The sequence below is a fragment of the Felis catus genome, chromosome E2 (genome assembly GCF_018350175.1).
Source record: "Felis catus isolate Fca126 chromosome E2, F.catus_Fca126_mat1.0, whole genome shotgun sequence".
In the NCBI taxonomy this organism is placed as follows: Eukaryota; Metazoa; Chordata; class Mammalia; order Carnivora; family Felidae; genus Felis; species Felis catus.
The window spans coordinates 32,332,730-32,347,147 of record NC_058382.1 but is presented as its reverse complement, the minus strand read 5'-3'; positions in this window follow the sequence as shown (position 1 = coordinate 32,347,147).

Sequence of the window (14,418 nt, the reverse complement as noted above, 5' to 3'; positions counted from 1 at the left end):
AGTATGATACTACAATCAAGATATGATTTTTTCAAATGTCTTTATTGTTGCCACAGAAGCCATATAGTTCACCACGGTGATTGAATTCTCAAAATCCGGTCCGTTAAGACCATGCCTATCACTCAAAAATGTGCTGGATGAGTCCGTGAATATTTGGGGCAGAAGCAAAGTGATTCGCAAAGGGATGAACCTCTCTAGAAGTTTCGATGAATTCAAGAACACTCTGAGACTTCTCAGGGGAGCAGGGAGAAGAAAAGAAGACATTTGAAGGAAGACGTTAAATTCCTTTGAGGTAGGGGCACCTGGGTGGTTCAGTCAGTTGGGCGTCCGACTTTGGCTCAGGTCACAGTCTCGCAGTTTGTGAGTTCGAGCCCTGAGTCAGGCTCTGTGCTGACAGCTCAGAGCCTGGAGCCTGCTTCGGATTCTGTGTCTCCCTTTGTCTCTGCCCCTTCCCTGTTCTTACTCTCTCTCTCTCTCTCTCTCAAAAATAAATGTTAAAAAAAATTAAATTACTTTGAGGGAGCTGTAAATAATTTACGACCTAGTTTTCCACTTTTTTTGTGGAACACAGATCATCACCCTTGTAAGTTTTTATAGCTATAAACTTACACTGTTAAGGAAAACTCAGCCAACTAAAATACAGAGCTTCTCAAAACCTTGATATGCCTATGATTCACCTTGGGATCTCATCAGAATGCAAGTTCTGATTCGGTTGGGGGCTAGGGTGGGACAAGGTTCTGCATTTCCAACCAGCTGCTTCTCCCCAGACCTCACAAGTAGCCAGGCTCTAAAATACACACAAGGGGCGCCGGGGTGGCTCAGTCGGTTAAGCCTCTAACTTCAGCTCAGGTCATGACCTCATTCACGGGTTCGAGCCCCGCGTCGGGCTCTGTGCCGACAGCTCAGAGCCTGGAGCCGGCTTCGGATCCTGTGTCTCCCTCTCTCTGCCTCTCCCCCACTCATGCTCTGTTTCCCTCTGTCTCAAAAATAAATAAACATTAAAAAAAATTTTTTTTAATAAAATAGAATGCACAGAGCTTGAATCTTCCTCCTGGGCTGGCTGGCTCTGCCTCCTTCCTTGTTCCTTCCTTCTTCCTCTGGCCACGTGATCTGATGGTATTTATGTGCGTGTAAACACCTGCTTTATATATGTCTCTATATTTCTGTTTCCTAAAACATTAATTGAGAAGTAGGCCATTGTTACAGAAACCACAATGTACTTCATGACAAACCATTGGGTACAAAGGCAAAACGTTGACAAATTGACACTTTCTTGCTTGGTCACGCCTGCTTTAAGGAAATGAACCCCAAATAGGCTATGTGAATTGGAAATTGCCTTCAACCACATTTAAATGGTTCTCCCTTCAAATATTAGCAGTTGAGTGTGTAAACCAACATTTCTTTTCTAATCAAAGGTTTGCGGCAAATGGTTTATAAACGAAAGAAATGAGGGAAGAATGCTTTGAGGTGTTTCTAGTAATAAGAATGGAAATAGGAGATTTTCTTTCTTTAAATGGCAGACGCCGGGGCGCCTGGGTGGCGCAGTCGGTTAAGCGACCGACTTCAGCCAGGTCACGATCTCGCGGTCCGTGAGTTCGAGCCCCGCGTCGGGCTCTGGGCTGATGGCTCAGAGCCTGGAGCCTGTTTCCGATTCTGTGTCTCCCTCTCTCTCTGCCCCTCCCCCGTTCATGCTCTGTCTCTCTCTGTCCCAAAAATAAATAAGTGTTGAAAAAAAAATTTTTTTAAAAAAAGAAGCTGACCGTCGTTGGAGAGTCCGAGGCCCGTGCGTCTCTGCCAGCGGTCGTAATAAATATTTTTCGGTGGAAAACGAGTCGAAGACCCAGCCACATTAAGGGAGAATCTATTAACGGAATAATTGTATAGCGAGGACCCCCGAAGAAAAGCTTCCAAAATTCCATTATCTTAACTGTCACTCGCCACTTTGAGCTGTCTTTGGAGCTGTGTGTTTTCATGAATTACCCGAGCTGTTTGTTTTTCCTTTATCACTCATCACCCTGTCAGCCGGGCCATTCATAACAACTTTTGGCAGTTCATCAGGGGAGTTCAGAGCTTGAATAGGACCCCATCCACTCTCACACCTCATTGTGTGAAACTGTTTACCAGCATTGCCTTTTTCTGTAAATATTACAAGCAGAGCCCTGAAAGGAGAGACGCGTAAAAGCAAAATGGCCTAACCTTGTCGCAGTTGGCTGCGCTGGCATATCTGGGTTGGCTGCGAATTTGCAAGTCCTTGTGTTTTGTTGATCCCGCCGAATAATACCTAGTCGCCAGCCTTGAAGTCTTGCGTCTGCTGGTTAATTAGACAATATTTAATTTGACTGAGCATTTGTGTCACTTTGGTGGAAGTGAGACTTTGCAATTAGGGAACACAGAGCGGGTTCCTGTCACCATTCGGCGCCCGTGCTCTCATTTAAGGCACAGTTGCTGCGGTGGATTGTCACACTTGATGTGCCGAGTTCCTCCCCCACTGTCTTTCATGCTTGACTGGTAACAAGGTGGCCCCTATTCTGTAGCCAGCAGCACACGGACAGAGTCTCCTGGACTTAACGGCCGAAAGTTTCTGCATGATTCACCCACCGGAAATAATTTCCTATCTGAAATGAACGTCGCCAATTCTCTATGGAGGCTAATATCACCAGCCTGCAATGGGTATGATTTTTTTTTTTTTTTTGGTCTTGACTTTGGCTGAAGTTATACATGCACAGATTTTAAAGTGTCAAACGGTCCCAAGTGTGGGGAGGAAACATCGCAGTCTCCCCAGCTCCCCCTTCCCCAGAGGCAACCACTTAACGGCTGATTGTTTAGAAATTAATTTCACAGTGAGAAATAGCCTGTTTGGCTTTGCCTGGTTTTGGACGCCACGGAAATGGAATCATACTGTGGTGACTTGCTCCTTTTCGGTTACCATTAAGGTATTTTGTCTTTTTTAATTACTCCTTTTTTTTTTTTTTAGTCAAGGTATAATTATGTACGATGAAATGCACAGAGCTGAAATGTACAGGTCGACGTTTTGACAAATGAAGGCGCCCATGTAACTGTATACCCGTCAGACTGTGGGGGTACTTCACTACCCCAGGGAGGTCCGTGGACACGACTGCGGTCCGTGTCCCTCCATGAAGCGATCGCTTTTATTTCTATCATCCTAGATTACGTTGGCCTTCTCTAGAACTTCCTACATCCTCCACTCCCCTCCCCCCTTTTTTTTGGCATCGCTTTTGCTCAAAATGATGTTTCTGAGGCTCACGCAGAAATTTCTTCCTTTTAACTGCCACATGGTAGTTTCCACTGAGGGAGTAAACCCCCGTTTGTTCACAAACATGCTTGCTGATGGCCATTTGATTGTTTCCCGTTTTTTTGCTATCATTCTGTCCTTTTATTAGCGAGTTGCAGAAAGTTCGTGTATTTCTAGATAACAAATCCTGTGTCAGAAGTCCGCTTGGCAAACATTTCTCCCAGGCTGTGTTTCATTGTTTCCTAGTGGCGTCTGATAAGCACGCATTTCAATTTTTGATTATGCCCAATTTATGATTTTTTTTTTTTTTGTCACAATGAGTGCTTTTCGTATCCTGTCAGGGAAATCTTTGCCGACCACAAGGTCATACAGATAATTTCCATCGAGGCTTTTGGTTTCAGATTTTACCTTAAAGCCTCTAAAGTTGGTATATGGTGTGAGGTAGAGGTGAAGGTCCTGCTTTCATCTTTTTTTTTTTTGAATGGATATACAATTATTCTAGTGTTATTTGTTACAAAAACTTTCCTCTCCTCAGTGTGCGTGGGCGCGTGTGCGCGCGTGCACCTTTGTTGAAAATCAACTGACCTTATTGGCGTGGATGTATTTCTGGACTTTATTCTGCTTCGTGACTTGTTTCTCTAACACTATGCAAATAACCCACTGTCTTAATGATTGTGGGTTTATAGTAAGTCTTAAACGCACGGAGTGTAAGTCTTCTAAATGCGTTCTTCTTTTAAGGGTATTTTTACGATTTGTCGTCTTTTGCTTTTTCATATACACGTAGAATCTGTTTCTTTTCTTTTTTTTTAATATTTTTTTTAACGTTTATTTATTTTTGAGACAGAGAGAGACAGAGCAAGAACGGGGGAGGGTCAGAGAGAGAGGGAGACACAGAATCTGAAACAGGCTCCACCCAGGCTCTGAGCTGTCAGCACAGAGACTGACGCGGGGCTCGAACTCACGGACCGTGAGATCATGACCTGAGCTGAAGTCCGACGCTTAACCGACAAGCCACCCAGGCGCCCCGTGTTTCTTAATTTCCCCTAAAAGGCTCGTGAAATTTTGATTGGGATTGCACCAAACTGTATAGATCTAGTTGAAACTCTTCCAATTCTGAAGCATGTTATGTGGCTTGTTTTTAGTGAGTAGATTTCTGCAAGATGTAGTAGTTTTTGCAATATGAATCTTGCACGTACTTTCTTAAATTTATTTTGGAGTAGTTCATGTTTTTCCCGCAATTGTAAATAAATGGCTTTCTGATTTCATTTCCTATTTGTTTGCTGGTAAAAAACTGAAACAGAATTATATTTTACATACTGACCTTGATTCCTATGACTTTGCTAAATTCATTTTTCAGTTCTGGAAGTTTCGGGGGGTAGGTTTCTTAGAATGTTTTATGTATACGATCATGCCAGCTGTGAAATTTGCTTCTTTTTCATTTGTATCCCTTTATATTTTTCTCACACTGTTGTACTAGCTAGGACCTTCCATGTATTACTGAATAGAAGTGGAGAGAGAGTGGCTATCTTGTTCCCGAACTAAGAAGCATTCAACATTTCACTTTTAAGTAGACATTAACTGTCATTCTTCTGTAGATGCCCATTATCAGGCTGAAGAAATTCCTTTCTTTTCCTAGGTTTTTGAGTTTTTTTCATGAATGGGTGTGAAATCTCATCAAAAAGTTTTGCATCGGGATCTTTTTTTTTTTTCTTTTTGATTCTATTAAGGTGGTGAATTACAACTATGGATTGGTTGTAATAGAGTAATACAATAATGTACTGTAAATACAACAATGTAAAAATTTTTTTAAAAACCACGGGAAGGCAACCTTGCAATCCTGGCCTAAGTTCCACTCACGAATAACATCTATCCTCTTCATCTAATGCTGAATTTGATTTTTAAATTTTTTTTTAATTTTTTTTTCAACGTTTATTTATTTTGGGGACAGAGAGAGACAGAGCATGAACGGGGGAGGGGCAGAGAGAGAGGGAGACACAGAATCGGAAACAGGCTCCAGGCTCTGAGCCATCAGCCCAGAGCCCGACGCGGGGCTCGAACTCACGGACCGCGAGGTCGTGACCTGAGCTGAAGTCGGACGCTTAACCGACTGAGCCACCCAGGCGCCCCTGAATTTGATTTTTAAACTTTTTATTGAGGACTCTGTATATATATTTATTCCTGCATCATGTCGGTCTAGACTTTTCTTGTAATGTCTTTGTCAGGTTTTGGGAGCAGGGTTATGCTGGCCCCATAACAGAGCTTAGAAGGCATTTCCCTCTATTTTCCCCGAGACTTTGGTGTAAAACTGGTATTGTTTTTTTCCCCTAAAACTTTGATAGAATTTCTGGGCTTGGGGTTTTCCTCGTTGAGAGGTTTTTCATTATGAATCCAATTTGAGAATAGCTTTCAAGCTTTTTGAGTTTTTCCATTTCTTCCAGTGCTAATTTTTGGTAAGAGGTGCTTTTCAAGGAATTTAACCACTTGCACTAAGCCTGGAATTTATAGGCATAAAATCGTCAATGCGTTTCACTTTTTGGAGAAGTGACACCCTTTTCCTTCTAAAATAAGCCCCTTGATTACTGGTAATATTTCTTGTCTGAAGCCAAATTTGATAACAATAGTAAAGCTAGTTCAGATTTTTGTTTTTTTTTTTTTGTTTTTTGAGCGGTGTCTACACGGTATGTTTTTTTTTTTTCATCCTTATCCTTTTCATTTTACCCGTGTCTTTATATTTAGGCTGGTACGTCTACAGGCAGCGTAGAGCGAGGTCTTGGCTTTCATCTAATGGAACAGGTCTGCATTTTAATTAGTGTGGTTTACATTTAATGTGACCATTGAGGTGCTTGAATTAAAACCTATCACGCACCCAGGTGTTTTCTGTCTGTTCCCTTTGCTTTTTGTTTCCTTTTTCCTTTCTGTTTGCCTCCTTTTTGGTTAACTGAGCATTGTTTATGATCCAACGTTATATCCACCATTGGGTTTGGGTTATCATGGGCACCTCTTTTTTTTTTTTTTTAAGAGACTCTTTTGTTTATTTATGTTGAGAAAGAGGGAGCAAGTGGGGGGGGGGCAGAAAGAGACAGAGAGAGAGAGAGAGAAAATCCCAAGCAGGCTTTGTGCCGAGCCCCACGCAAGGTTCCATCCCACGAACCGTGAGATCGTGACTTGAGCCAAAACCAAAAGTCAGACGCTTAATCTCCCGAGCCACGCAGGTGCTCTGGGACACCTCTTCTGAAAAAAAATTTAGTAGTTACCTTAGAGTTTACCATATACGCCTTAGGTAATTAAAGTCTCCTTTCAACTAATATTCTGTTTTATGACTAGTCCAAGGACACCGGTACATCCCCCAATCTCTTGCTCACATTCTTATTCTATTGTTGCCACATATTTACTCCTAGATAGGCTGTAAGAACACAATACTACTGGGGCGCCTGGGTGGCGCAGTCGGTTAAGCGTCCGACTTCAGCCAGGTCACGACTTCAGCCAGGTCACGATCTCGAGGTCCGTGAGTTCGAGCCCCGCGTCAGGCTCTGGGCTGACGGCTCGGAGCCTGGAGCCTGCTTCCAATTCTGTGTCTCCCTCTCTCTCTGCCCCTCCCCCGTTCATGCTCTGTCTCTCTCTGCCCCCAAAATAAATAAACGTTGAAAAAAAATTAAAAAAAAAAAAAAAGAACACAATACTACTATTTTTGCTTTTGATGGTTAGCTTTCAGAGCAATTCAAAACACTAAGAAACAGATGTCAAACTTCTATGTACCCTTAGTTATTTGGTTCTCGATTTCCCTGTGTAGATTCCAGTTTCTGTCTGCTGTTGCACTCCTTCTGCCTGGAGAACCTTCTTTCACATTACTTACCGCGCGGGTCTGCAGGCAATGGATTCACTCCGATTTGGTATTGGTTTGGGTTCGGCAAAGCCCTTTAATTCTCCTTTTCTTTTCGAAGACATCTTTGCTGGGTATAGGATTCTGATCTGACGGACTTTCGTTGCTGTTCAGTTACAGAGACATCGTCTGTTACCTCCTGGGTTGCGTAGTTTCTGAAAAGAAGCCTGTGACAAGTCTTAGCTTTCATTTTTATTCTGCTGTATGGAATGTGTCTTTTTGCCCTGCCTGTCTTCTTAATTTTCCCTTTGTCTCTGGTTTTCAGCAGTTTCCACATAACATGCTTATGGTATTGGGTTTTTTTTTTTTTAATGTTTATTTATTTATTTTTGAGAGAGAGAGAGAGGGCACAGCAGGGGAGGGGCAGAGAGAGAGAGAGAGGGAGAGACAATTCTAAGCAGGCTCTGTGCTGTCAGGCCTTGAACTCACAAACCATGAGATCATGGCCTGAGCTGAAACCAAGAGTCAGACACTTAACTGACTAAGCCACCCACATGCCCCCAAACAACCTCATTTCTTTTTTTTTTTTCTTTACATTTGTTTATTTTGAGAGAGAGAGAGACAGAGAAACAGGGGCGGAGAGAGACAGATGGAGAGAAAGAATCCCCAGCAGGCTCTGCACTGTCAGCCCAGAGCCGGATGCGGGGCTCGAACTCACAAACTGCAGGATCATGACCTGTGCAGAAGTCAGACACTTAACTGACTGAGCCACCCAGGCGCCCCGGGGTTCTGGGGGCTCTTGTAGAAGGGGAGCATTTATTCTGCGTGGTATTCTTTGAGTATCTTGGAAGGGTCGTTTGATATCTGTCATTCGTTTTAGAAGAAGTCTTGCCTATTATCTTTCCTTATCATTTCTTCGTGGCAGGCTAACCGCCCACAGTTAGATCTTTTATCTGTACACCTCTCTTGGATGCTCTGCTGTGTCCCTCCCCCCCCACTCCATCCTTCCCCACTGTTCTGCAAATCAATGCCAGAGCTGTAAGGAATCTAGTTTCCATATGCGTGAGGCTGACTAAAGAAACTCTGTTGCTCTAGTCTCCTCTCTCCTTCTCCAAATCCCTGCGGGTTTATCCCTTTAAAAGATTGTTTCCTGCCATGTTAGGAGGGGAATGAAAATAGATGCAGGTGTGCCCAGCGTTCCATCTTTACCCAGAAGTTGACTTGGCATTTCATTGTTTAAATTACGCTTACGCAGTGATAAAGACTAAAGTTTGTACTGTCGTTGGAATGAACTAACGCATTATATCTTGTTTTCTCATTTGGAAAGATTTTTTGCCTTCTCAGAAACAAGGGAAGAGAATCGCCAATAACAGTGGCTAACATCTCTCATCCATTCTGTGTGCCTTTGTTGTAAACGTTGCTCTTGAATTAACTGATTTACTCCTTGCAGCGACGTTACGATGTAGACGATCTTCTTATACTCAGTCTTACGGTTGCGGACAGACTGAGGTACAACTAGATGAAGGCATTCATCCAAAGATGCAGAAATACAAAATGGCAGAACTTGGTTTCTTAACCACTCTACGCTGAGCGCCTTTAGCGGATGGGAAGAGAAACCCTTTTAGGTAATATCTTTGCTTTTGGTCTCTGGGATTCTTCGTGTACCACTGTTAAGTCTCTAAGAATCTTAATCCATGAATCAGCAAGTACGAATTCAGTGCCTCTTATGTGCCCCCAGTCGTTTTGTTTGCCGTGAGGGTACAAAGAATATAGCAGGGGTTTTTCCTTCAGGAAGTTTACATGTCTCCAAAGAAAAGGCTCCCCAAAATATGAAAATACGCCTTATGAGAAGTCCAGAATGGTATCACCATTCAGGAAAAAAAAAAAGAAAGAAAAGTAAGATTGATTTGATGTGGATGCTCCGAAACCATGAAAGGACAATAAAAACAATGCTGATTATTCACAAGTTTGCTCAGCTTCTGACTTATTCATGCGCCTTTTCACTTTTTGTTTTTTACCTCTTTCCCCTTAGGCGTCGTATCGTTTACAAATACTTCTTCCCAAGAACAAAATAAGAGGATTGATAACAAACTCGAAAGTTCTTTATAAAAGCTTCAAGTGGAAAGAGTCTCAAATTCTTGGTCCAGGTATATAAAACCTGGAAGATACACACACACACACACACACACACACACACACACACACAGGTGTAAGCGTCCATGTGCACTTTTTATTCCAACTCTCTTCCTTCCCCCATCGAGGTGGTTAACTGAGAATGGACATGTATCAGTGGTGTTCCTTCATGTTTCTGGAATAACTGTGAGTAAATAAAGGATTTAATTGGTACAAGGTTGTGTTTAGATTGGCTAGCGCCCTATCTGACTCTTAAGAGGCTCCTGACTAGGGTTTATTGTTTCACTGATTGAATGAATGAACTTAAGGGAATTTATAAACCTTCTTATAAACAGTAGTCTTCTTGAGTCTGTATTCTGATCGGAAGAGATTTCCTAATGCAAGGTGCACCAGCATGTCTCAGGGAGAAGGGAAGTTCTATGGGACCGAGAGGCTGCGTTTATTCACAGTCGCGGCCCCTCTCTCCCGTGCTGTACCGGGCAGACAGCAGGCACTCCATAAATATTTGTTGGATGAAAAACCGAATCACTTGACATCATCTGCTTTGATGCTGGAGGAGGTCCACGTGCCACGTAGAATTCCAGACACAACTAACGGTGACAATAGAACACGTTTTTCAGGAGAAGCTTGACAACACGATGGCCGGGCCATGCACTTTGGAGCCATGCAGCCCGGGGATCTGGTAGCTAGGGAACCTCAGGAAAGCTGTCCACATTCTGCAAGACTTCGTCTCCCAAGGTTTGGATTTGGAGCAGTAACGGTATTCGTGTGCGTTGTAGCCGGTTCAGTGAGACACACCCCACCGAGAGCTTGTGCCACGACCCCCTCCCATAAGTGCTCGACAAATGGTAAATCAGGGATTGTGACACAGAGATTTCGGGAGTTGAGGCAGTGGCCTTTTGGGTCTCTAGAGAATCCTGACAAAAATGGAGAGACCTGAAACAGAGATGCCTACATCCTTCCTGTGTGTCTCTTTTCTTGCTTTAGGTGTTTTGAGTGGCCTTTGGCTGGCTCTAGGGGTATGTGGGAAGATACGGGATGGGATGGGAACTAGAAACCCTTTCCGCGTTTAGAGAAATGCCCTCTACCAAGGATTTATGCCGACAGGGCACCATGGGCCCACCCTATCCTCTGAGGATGAAAACAGCCACAGACAATGGGATATGACACAGTAATGAGTTCTCATTTGTCAGGTGTCAGCTTGCTGACGCGGTCTGAGGATATGGTGTTCAATAATTCTTAGAAACTGGCAATAACAATACCATTTGCACAGAAGTTCCTACAGTTTTCACAGCCCTCCGCACACCCCATCTGTTGTAATTTCCACCACAACGCTTTGAGGAGCCCGAACTGAATATCACCGCTCCCATTTTATAGGTGAGTACATCCGTCCCGAGAAGTGAAGCGACCAGGCCCAAGGCCGTCGGCGGCTCAGTGACTGACCTCGGACTTGAACCCGTGTCCTCCCTCTGGGTTTGTTACTTTTTTTCCCATGAAAAGCCAGCAGGCTCTTCGTTCTAGAGAATCCATCTACGTTGATTATGAAGGGTGCTCGCAAACGCCCTTAAGGACTTGTGTTTATAAACGTGTCTGGTAAGGGGTAGCAGCAGCCTGAGTTTTAAACCTCATTTTCTTTTTGATCCAACACGGAACGAAGTTTTGTTTTGTTTTTAATCTGGATGCGCCAGGTCTTTGATGACGTCAGCAAGGAAACATCCCCCTCCTTTGGGTAAAGCAGGAAGCGTGAGACTGTGGTTATTTTAACCAGTTGCTCCATGGGAGGTCCGCTAAGCAGAATGAACCTCAGGACAGAGAACGGTGAAACTCCAGAAGGTGTAACCTCACCGGCAGAGGAGGTCTTTGTGGAGGATTCCTTATCGTGGTATCCTTTTCATCCTCAATTTATATTCCAAGTTGTTACCTAGAATAAATCCTACTCTTTCTTTCTTTCTTTCTTTTTTGAGAGAGAGAGAGAGAGAGGCAAAGGGAAAGGGAGAGAGAGAATCCCAAGTAGGCTCTGTGCCTGCAACACAGAGCCTGACGTGGGGCTCGATCTCAGGAAGGGTGAGATCATGACCTGAGCCGAGATCAAGAGTCAGACGCTTTAGCAATGGAGCCACCCAGGTGCCGCAGATCCTATTGTTTCGAACTGACGCGCTAACCGTCTTTGTTTTGAATGGAGAAAAGGGAAGATATGCCGATACCCCTGGAGCAGCACAGAAACTATGCCCAAAGTGGAATGTCTTTCACCATCACGAATAACATGAGTCTTTACAGTTCTCCAAAGTAAATCGTCTCTGTCTAGCTGGTTTCCCATTTACGTGGATTGGTGGCATCTTCTGGGTTTCCAGGTGACACGCAAAACCATTCTTAAGGTCGTGGTCAAATTCCTTAATGAAGAACGGGAAGCCAAACTGGCCAGGCTGTGCATACAACTGGCTGGGAACAGGCTGATCTTCTCCCTTCTGGGTTCTTAAGAGAGGGTGGGCTGAGAAAGCCATGAAGAGCCACCATGACCGTGCCAAGTCTTCCGGTGTGAGGCCAGCCACCGTGGCACAGTCTACCCTGAGCCTGTCTTCTGTGATCCCTGCACACGTCCCTGCCCTCTGATGAGACCACACCGTGTCACCTGATTCACCGTGCCACCGTGCCTTCCTTCTTCTCCCTGATTCTCTAAATGAACTCATTGTACTCCAACCACAAGCTGGTAATTATTCCATCGTAATAATCGGGAAGAAATGGGAACACTTGGCACATTTCGACGCGAGGGCTTAGGCAGGTGACCTACTTTGTCCAAGGGCACACTGCTATGAAATGGAACAGTAGAGACTTGCATCTAGCTCCCTGCGCTCCCAACCGAACGCTCTCAGCCCTCACTCTCACGGTCTCTGCTGAGATAATGCCTTCCCGGGGGGAACCGCTAGAGGCTGGGAAACAGAGGCCTGAGAACTTTTAAATATGAAATTATAACACTGTGCCCATGGAGATTCTTATTTTAAAAAACCCAGAGGAAGGTTATATTAATATATTTATTTAATATTTATGTACCATATTTACATTTACAAAACGCTTTAGAGTGTAACGGAATGGGCAGAACTTTTTATCGGGGCATATAATTGTCTTTTCTTTCATATTCATTTATTCCTTTGATTTGTATAATGTGCTCTCCACTTGGTCTACTGAGATCATGTACAACGGTAACAAACTTTAAATAAGATTAATAAAAGATTATTTTGTATCACTCACAGGGAAAAATGACTAGGGCCATGCCGGTCTCCGTTTTTTTTTTGTTTTGTTTTGTTTTGTTTGGTTTGGTTTGGTTTGGTTTTTTTGTTTTTTTAATAAATGTTATGCAAAACAGCATCCTACCTCAGAATTGTGTCTGTAACCCCAGCTGTGCTTGCTCATGGTGCTTTAAAAATAAGGGCGCCTGGATGGCTCAGTCAGTTAAGCGTCCGACTTCGGCTCAGGTCACGATCTCGCGGTCCATGAGTTCAAGCCCCACATCAGGTTCTGTGCTGACTGCTCAGAGCCTGGAGCCTGTTTCAGATTCTGTGTCCCCCCCCCCCGCCCCTCCCCCGTTCATGCTCTGTCTCTCTCTGTCTCAAAAATAAATAAACATTAACAAATAAATAAATAAAAAATAAATAAAAATAGATTGAACTCCTACTCCTCATCTATTTTGTGGTATTCACTGTCCCCCCCTCAGGTGGTCAGGGATCTCGCCACGTTGGATGAGGAAATGTCTCCAGTGTGCATCGCCCGGAGTGGTCACGCTACACCCTTCTTTCAGTCCCTTCCGCCTGGAACTCTCCCCTCCCCTCCCCCACCCCCATGGTCGGATAACTGCCGCCTGCAGTTTCTTCAAGCCCGAAATCAAGGGGCGCTCTCTCCAAGCCTGTCCCAAGCCCAGATCTCAAAGAACTCCCTGTCTGAGGCATATCTCTTTCATTTGCCCTATAGCACATAGTACTCTGTGTTAAGAGCCCTAGAATTCCAGGGGCGCCTGGGTGGCTCAGTCGCTTGAGCGTCCGACTTGGGCTCAGGTCAGGATCGCACGGTTCGTGAGTTCGAGCCCCGCATTGGGCTCTGTGCTGACAGCTCGGAGCCTGGAGCGTGGTTCAGATTCTGTGTCTCCCTCTCTCTACGCCCCTCCCCCTGCTCATGCTCTCTCTCTCTCAAAAATAAACATTAAAAAAATTAAAAAAAAAAAGAACCCTAGAGTTCCAGGGTTTGGTGAGAATAGATTTTAAAACTGTGCTGATGAGCTAATATTTCATCATTTCTCAATTGTTACGACCAGCTTTAAAACCAGTGCCTTAAGGAATCTCTTTAGTGTCACGTACTCTGAAGGCTTACAATGTGTTCCCCCTCTTTTGGAGGACTCAGATCATTACTGAGGATGGCCTGCAAATATGTGGCTGGGGCAAATGCCTATATTGGGTCCGAACTTACAGGTTCGAAATAACGTGTATGTATAATCAGTAGATTAAAAGTTATTCTGAAAAAACAAAAAAAAAAAAGAGAGATTTTCTCATCCCTGTATACTTGTGTGTGAATATTAATTTTTTTTCTTTAAAACCTGTAGGCAAGATTGCTTCACCAAAGTTTAGTTAGAAAGACCAGGGGGGCGCCTGGGTGGTTCAGTCGGTTGAGCGTCCGACTTCAGCTCAGGTCATGATCTTGCTGTTTGCGGGTTCGAGCCCCACGGTCGGGCTCTGTGCTGACAGCTCGGAGCCTGGAGCCTGCTTGGGATTCTGTGTCTCCCTCTGTCTCTGCCCCTCCCCAGCTCGTGCTCTGTCTTTCTCTCAAAAATAAATAAACATTAGAAAAAAAGGAAGAAGAAATTTATAAAGAAAGACCAGGGCAGGGGCGCCTGGCTGGCTCAGTTGGTTAAACGTCTGACTCTTGATTTCAGCTCAGGTCATGATCTCATGGTTTGTGGGTTCGAGCCCCCGTATCGGATCCTCTCTCTCCTCTCTCTCTAACTCTCCCTGACTTGTGCTCCCCCCCAAAAATAAATAAATAAACTTTAAAAAAGAAAAGAGAGGCCAGGGCAGAGACCTGTGCTGCTGAGGGGGGCTGGGGGACAGACAGACTGTTTAAGTGGTTCTCAGCTCAGGCTGCACATTATTAATAATGTTATATATATATCCTACCAACCAGGACCAATAAAACTCAGATCTGGGGGGGGGGGGGGTGGAGCTCAGGC